Source organism: Berghia stephanieae, chromosome 1, assembly GCF_034508935.2.
Source record: "Berghia stephanieae isolate SIO BIC M18660-M18661 chromosome 1, UCSD_Bste_1.3, whole genome shotgun sequence".
Classification (NCBI taxonomy): domain Eukaryota; kingdom Metazoa; phylum Mollusca; class Gastropoda; order Nudibranchia; family Aeolidiidae; genus Berghia; species Berghia stephanieae.
Window position 1 is genome coordinate 32304600 of NC_088360.1, and position 7500 is coordinate 32312099.

A 7500-nucleotide genomic window follows, 5' to 3' on the forward strand; every position below is an offset into this window, starting at 1 on the left:
GAGAGAGAGAGAGAGAGAGAAAGAGATGGGATGAGACCGAGACTTAGCCACCTCTAGTTTGCTATGGACTGAGATGACCATGAGTAACGCAACTGGATATCAATTGCAATCACTCCCTGTGACAGGTGAGCCACCCAGCGGGTATGGAAAACGGGATGGTACAGGAGCCTGGAGGGCATGCTGTGACGTGTGACGTCAAGGACACACGGCTATCAATACATGCGTGTAAGAGTAATGCAATCTTTGCATAAAAAAAAAAAAACAAAAAACATCTTGAGCTTTTATATAGCGCAATATCCACTAAACGTGCTCAAAGCGCTTTACAATACAAGGGGTCCCTTGTAACATGTAGAACGAGGCATGACGCCTGTTAGGCGATCTTACTTTTTTTTTTTCCAACAGACAACGCTGTTGACGGCCAGGTACTCATTTTATACATGAGTAAGGTGAGAAAATGTGAGTAAAGAGCCTTTTCCAAGGACTCAACTATGCGCCGAGCTAGGCTCGAACCCAGGACCTTCCGATCCAAAAGCGAGTGTCATACCACAAGACCACAAAGAGGACAGCGGTAATGTGTACATATTTCGATCATCTCCTACCTCATCGGTTACTTAGATGTGAGGGCTGAATTACTTCCTGCATAATAGTCATGTTATCGTCACTGTTGCTTTCTTTTCATGCAATGACATGAAATTAACAATAATTAAAGCCCTCGTGCAAGAAAGTTCTAGCGTTAATCTAACAGATTCACTAATTAATTAATGTTTGTAGTCCTAAAAACCAATTAAGAATCAGAGAGAGAGAGAGAGAGAGAGAGAGAGAGAGAGAGAGAGAGAGAGAGAGAGAGAGAGAGAGAGAGAGAGAGAGAGAGAGAGAGACGGTCAACGCAAAGACATCTGATACAACGTTACAGTCAATCATTCATCGCAGTTGTGTCACATTCCAAATTACAGTCGCACACCCAAGGAGGATTATTAGACACTATAAAATACAGGAGTGGGCGGAGGTACGGGGAATTGCTGAAGACAGCAAATCAATGCGCCATAATCAAATATCCTGCCTCAAGTACAAACTATCAATCCGATTATTGTTTTAAAAGAAGAAAAAAAAAAACACACACGAGTGAGGGAGAGGGGGGAAATAATTTTTTAAAAATAAAAGCTACTCGTAGCTCCAATTAATATTTTTTTTTTTTTTTTGTTTTTTTTTGTTTTTCAATTAACTTTGTAAAGATTTTATACTGTATGAAACACTGAGAAAGCAGGTAAATCACGCTAGTAGTCAAAACAGACCAACAAAATGAAGAGGAAAACATTCCAGAGGAATTTTCAATGGTCTACATACGTCTACGATCTAGACATACTTGTAGGCCATCGAACCGTATCTGATGTTGTAAATGGTAACTACCTACTACTGTGGGAACTGAATAAATTATCGGTAAATTGGGAAGGGGGGGGGGGGGGCGCATGAAAAAGAAGAGATGTAGCTTTGGGAAAAGAGATAGATAGATAGATAGATAGATAGATAGATAGATAGATAGATAGATAGATAGATAGATAGATAGATAGATAGATAGATAGACAGTAGATTCGAGAATCCAAGAAGCTCTATAAAAACAATGGGATTGACCGAGTCAGCAAGTGTTAAGTAAAGCGTACCTTATCATTAACAATCTTTGTGAATGAATTGTCCGATTTCTTAGAAGGTCAAATTCACACGACATTCGTGATACGTACAAACTACGTGTCAAAATCAGCGAAGGACGAAGGACACTAAATCACAAGACAATTATTCTAATGTACGGTACACCTTCACCAATGAAACCTGATTATAAAAGACGGGGCATAACCGAATGGGAGAGATGGAATGTCACATGTACAAGTGGCCTGTGTTTCAAGTCCAAAACACCGATTCAAGCTGTGGCATTTTTAATGAGGAATGTGGGAGAATTGGTACTAAGTACACATTAAAACTACAGTAACAGTTCATACACGCGGGAAAAAATCTACTATTTCGAAATGTAATGGTCTAGCGAAGGATAGGACAGCACGGTTTCTCATAATACATCATGTCTAATTGAAATGGCCAGAAAAAATTGTGACTGAACAACCATATTCTGTAGAATGACTTAACATCTATTCCCACATTTGGCCATTAAAAAAAAAAAAAGAAATAGTACATCGACACACTGAGATAATCCAACCCCCCCCCCCCCTAAACTTGATACAGGGTTACAAATTTGATACTTTATATTTGATAAGCCTGGGACCAATTTAATCCATTGATTTATAAAATATGAAGTAAGAGTATTATGACCATAATCAGTTTGTTTTGTGGTGTTTTTATTTTTTTGGTTAAAGTTGTTTTGTCACAATACGTCTATGTCTATGTTATACACATCGCAGATAAGGTTAAAGTGTGGGTGGAAAGGAATTGTCCAGCCAGCAATGAAACCTGATAAAAGACTGGACGGAATGTGGCCAGGTGACTGACCACTACCAACAAAAGCTACTCCTCCATTATTTAAAGGTTCTATCAATGGATTCCAATTAGAGTACATTACTTGGCTAACCATATAACTGCGAGATTGCAGCTTCATGTATTCGGTCAAATAACCACATACCTTACACGTATAATGTACTAACTAATAATGCGGAAAGGGAAAAAAATGAATTAAAGGTAGAAGAATCACCGGTTCACTTTACCTGCTTAATTATTTTTTTTAAAAATTAATCAAAGAGTTCACCTCCATTTGGGAATCTTCAACCAGTTAACTGTCGTACCCTGGAAAAAGTCGTATTTAACAATTTGGCCAGAAAACTCGAGAAGTCCTAGATATGTTTGTTTTTTGTTTTTTTTTTGTTGGTTTTTTTTTTTTTTTTGCCTAAGATGATGAAAATTTTAATCGATCGATATTTGAAGGACGAGTTTTCTGGCCAAATTTTTAAATTCGAGTTTTTTTCCAGGGCACAGTTAAGGCCATTGAGCCATAAGTAAAATAGATTGGACCGGTAGGGGATAAACTCACAATTTAAACAATCAACAAAACGGCGTGTTGTGTCATTTGAGTGAAAACGGACATCGCGAACTCAAAGGCAAACATTTGGCGTAATCACGAAATATTCTCTTAGTATCCAGGTAGTCTATTCATGCGGTGTAAAACCTGTGACTTATTTACAAGTGGGAATCTGTGCTGGCAACGGCAGCAGGTGTGATGAATGAAGAATGATTTTGTGGACGATAGTTTTCATTCGTATCCATCGCAGCTAATGAATTTACAAAAGGAAACATTTAAAGTCAAAGAGGAAAATAAGATAAACCCCACATATGGTCAATTAAAATAAATACGACAAAGCAAGAGGGGAAAGAAATAGAAATTTCCAACTTAAAACAAAATTTAAACTATGATCGACCTTTTTGCGCATTGGTGTAAATTGCCAAATCCATACATCTAACTAAGTATTACAGGTTCATATTTACCGGAATTCTCATCTGATGACACAAGTGGGTGACCATTCGACACATCGAAATTGCGTTTATTTTAATCGAAAACTGCCTAAGGTAAGCAACGGCAATGCAAGGCAAAAGGAATTCCAACGATGACAACATTGAAAGAGTAGGGGGGGGGGGGGGCAGACACTTGATACCTCTTTTCATTTATTTTTCAATTGAATAAGAGTAAGAAGAGTCAAAAGATTTGGGGATCGGAGTCATCATATTATACCAAAGAAAACCAATGGAGGACAACAGCCGGTATGAAATGCTTTGGAATGTCGCAAAGCAAGAACGTTTTGACGTTTCTATAACAGTGTAATCTTGTTGGTTCCATTCCACGAGGTAATGTCTTTTGTGCGAAGGAGTCGGAGCGTAGGGGGAAATTATGCAGACGGCTATGAGTGGACAGACTACGGCGGACGAGGGGACACGAGACGGCGAGGAGATAAAAGACAAGGCCAAGGGGAGGTGATAAGCCAATCTTGAATAACTTTTTGACGAATCATTGGTGAGATCCCTTTCATAGAATTTGACTTGGAAAATAAATACGTAACTTGGAAATGATATTAACATTACAATTGTAGATAAAAACAAGGTATTGTTTAAAGAAGAAGAAAAGGAAGAAATAGTAGTAGAAGCAGCAGCAGCAGCAGTGGTAGTAGTAGTAGTAGTAGTAGTAGTAGTAGTAGTAGTAGTAGTAGTAGTAGTAGTAGTAGTAGTAGTAGTAGTAGTAGAAGTAGTAGTAGTAGTAGTAGTAGTAGTAGTAGTAGTAGTAGTAGTAGTAGTAGTAGTAGTAGTGATGGTAGTAGAAGAATAAGAAGAGGACGAAGAGGAGAACACAAAATGAATTGCATTCAATTTTTCTCAAATTTACAGAGTATCATTGCCGGCACAAAGAGTATAAATAAATCATAAAACCTAAACTTTCAATCTCTATGTATCAACTTTTTAAAAATGTATTTAGTAGTTTTAATTTCAATATATTTCCTGTATTTTTAATAATCAAATATATACCTCAAGCAATACAATTCTAAATTTTACCTTTGCATTGGATTACATTATTCTTTGCCACGCCAAGAATGTAATTTATTACCTTAATGCCGTTATCAATATCACGATCTTTAAACCAAATACTTAGTAGTATATATTTATTAAACTCGCAAATCAATGATGGAGAACGCCTGCCTTCATAATAATTATCATAATCTGAAATATAATTGACACTAATTCCTGCAACCACACAATACACCATATGGTCCATTATCCCATTATTTGTAATGATGAAAATATTTCAAATCAAGATTTAAGCATGACACCATTAATTGTTAACTGCCATACTCTGGAAAAGTATGCATTAAAAATTTGGCCAGAAAACTCGTCATTCAGATATGGATCAATATAAATGACCCCCATCTAGACAAAATCTCTCAGACCTTGGACTCTGTGAAGACTCAGGTTTTGGAATTTTTTGCCAGGACGAGGGTCATTTAATAGATCAATATTTGAAGAACAAGTTTTCTGGCCAAATGTTTTAATGCATAGTTTTCCAGAGTACTTGATAAAAAAAAGTCCATAATGAAGAGAATAAAAATTAAATACCGAGGTAATTGAATCAAGAGATAGATTGGTAGAGAAAAATCATCCATAGATTTACTATAATATAAATAATAAAGCCTCTAGACCAGACATAACAAGTTAAGACTTATGGCAGGCTCAGTCATTCACACTTGAGTTGAGTGAAGCCATTGCACAAATATGGTTTAGATGGGTGGATTCCTTAATGAAATAAACAAGATCACACCAATTAAAGAATCTCTAAATTTTACAGCTAATTTCCCACATTTATAATTTGAAATCCATTTATATATTAATTAAAAAATCAAAGATAAAAGATAAAATATTTAGTGGGTGAAAATTAAGTGATCATACATGACAAATAAAATTTTAAAAAGCATTATTTTTATCATTTGAAAATGTATACATAATTGAATAATAATAATTGTCTTATAATAAAATTTTCGGACCGGAGGAATTTCTAGAGCAGCCAATCTGACTTTGACTAACACTTTCATAAATGTTATAGTTATAGCTGGTTCTCGCTTACTCCGTGTGCTGTCCCATATCAAATTAAAGTATGGACTAAGTCCATCTACACACATGCCTCCCGTAACAAACATCAAAGCTGTACTCTCTTTCCAAAAAAAAAAAAAAAAACATATTTGTGACAATGTTTTTAAAATGTCAAATTTTGCAAAACAATACAGAAATAAATAAATAAATAATAAATAAACAAAGATGTTAAAATTACAGTTTAGTTTGGAAATCCATCTCAGCCAAAATCGAGAGAAAAATGTTTTGAAAATAAACAACTTAAAAATGTGAAAAAAAAAAAAAAAAAAACCTAGATCCTATTTGACAAATTAAATCAAGAGATCAAAGAATGGTGAAAGACAGATTTGTATTGGTACAAGTAGCAGGTGTGTTTTTAATCAATGCACTAAATCTCAAAATGAGCTCCTCTTTTTCTTTCGAGCAAAATAAAAATAAATTTTCAGAAAATACTTACAGCGTCAAGAAAAGTGTCAAGATGCGTAATCCATTGACACAGCAATGTGTGTTGGCAGAGTGTGGCAGTGTGTTAGTATCCAAGTATTGATTGACTAGTGTGTGATAACAATCCAGGTAAGAAATTACACCAGTCTTCTGCTCCACTGGCGAGAATTATCCAATATGAAATATAAAATCCAATATCATGTTGCAATAAATTGTTATATCCACTGATAGCAACAATATATCCTTCAGTTTTCTGAAAATAAAAATGAATAAACAGATTAAATATTAAATTGCACAGTTTTTTAAGATGAAAAAAAATAATAATAATAATCTATAGGACACTGTATACACTTCATGTGTTCAAAGCAAACTACAAGGGGCCCCAGGATAATAGCAGGTGGGACAGTGTGTGCTAATATAATAACATTAACATCAATATTTTCATTATTATTATTATTATTATTATTATTATTATTATTATTATTATTATTATTATTATTATTATTATTATTTTCGGCTTTTCCCAACTAGGCACTCATTTAACACCAAAACAATGTGACAAATAAAGTCGTTTCTAAGGACTTGACTTTGCACCACCCATAATGGGACTTAAATCCAGAACTTACAGGATACAAGTAAAGTGTCATACCACTAGACCACAAAGTCGCACAATAAATATAACGTTTACAAATTTACAGTTACAGTGTTAACAAAAGACAAAACAGTTGAGGTTTAAGAATAAGATGACATCAATGTGATAAAATTCACATCAATTGTGAAACGAGAACAGCAGCTTCAAAGGGCACTTTGTGAATTTGGCAGTATATACAAAACGGTTAGCAATATCTTAGTGTGAGAATTGAACACACACACACACACACACACACACACACACACACACATATACACATGCACCTGTTACAAAACCAAGGTTAGGCTAAGAAATATGATTTCTAAGATGTCATTCATACTTGTTGCTAGAGAATATTAAGTCCTAACTTAATATCAGGAACCTCTGATTCCTACTTGTAGTTCTAGGCCTACCACAAAAATTGTGATTAGATTTAAGAGAGACCCAATGAACAACTGTCTGTTATTGATAAAATATCTGGTTGTCTCGTAATTATAATTAGTAAAATAAACCAACCAAAGCAGAATTGTATCGGCCACAACCTAGAGCACATCTAAAACTTAAGAACGATATTTATACACAAGTGATCAAACCCAAGCAGTCAGCTATGGGAATATAATCATACTGACTGTGAAGTGATTATCATATGGCTTTGTCCAGCAGACAATAACACAGTGGAATTCCCTCTGTAAATCTACCAAGACGTCTAGATATCTAGAGTAAACAACAATAAACACATAAACATGAATCAGCATAATTATCACCATATAGAATAGAGGCCTCACATTTCTAATTCTAATGGTCTACGGAAAATGGCAAAG

At 35.0% G+C, this 7500-nt stretch overlaps 1 protein-coding gene across 11 annotated transcripts in view; it reads right to left on the reverse strand.

The window, feature by feature from the left end:
- Positions 1 to 7500, reverse strand: part of LOC144971952 (receptor-type tyrosine-protein phosphatase F-like) — a 359769-nt gene that overhangs the window by 208887 nt on the left and 143382 nt on the right. For all 11 annotated transcript variants that reach the window (XM_078913126.1, XM_078913082.1, XM_078913059.1 and 8 more), the window contains one exon: positions 6062 to 6301. The gene's annotated coding sequence lies outside the window, so the exon portion shown is untranslated. The remainder of the gene's footprint in view (positions 1 to 6061; positions 6302 to 7500) is intronic.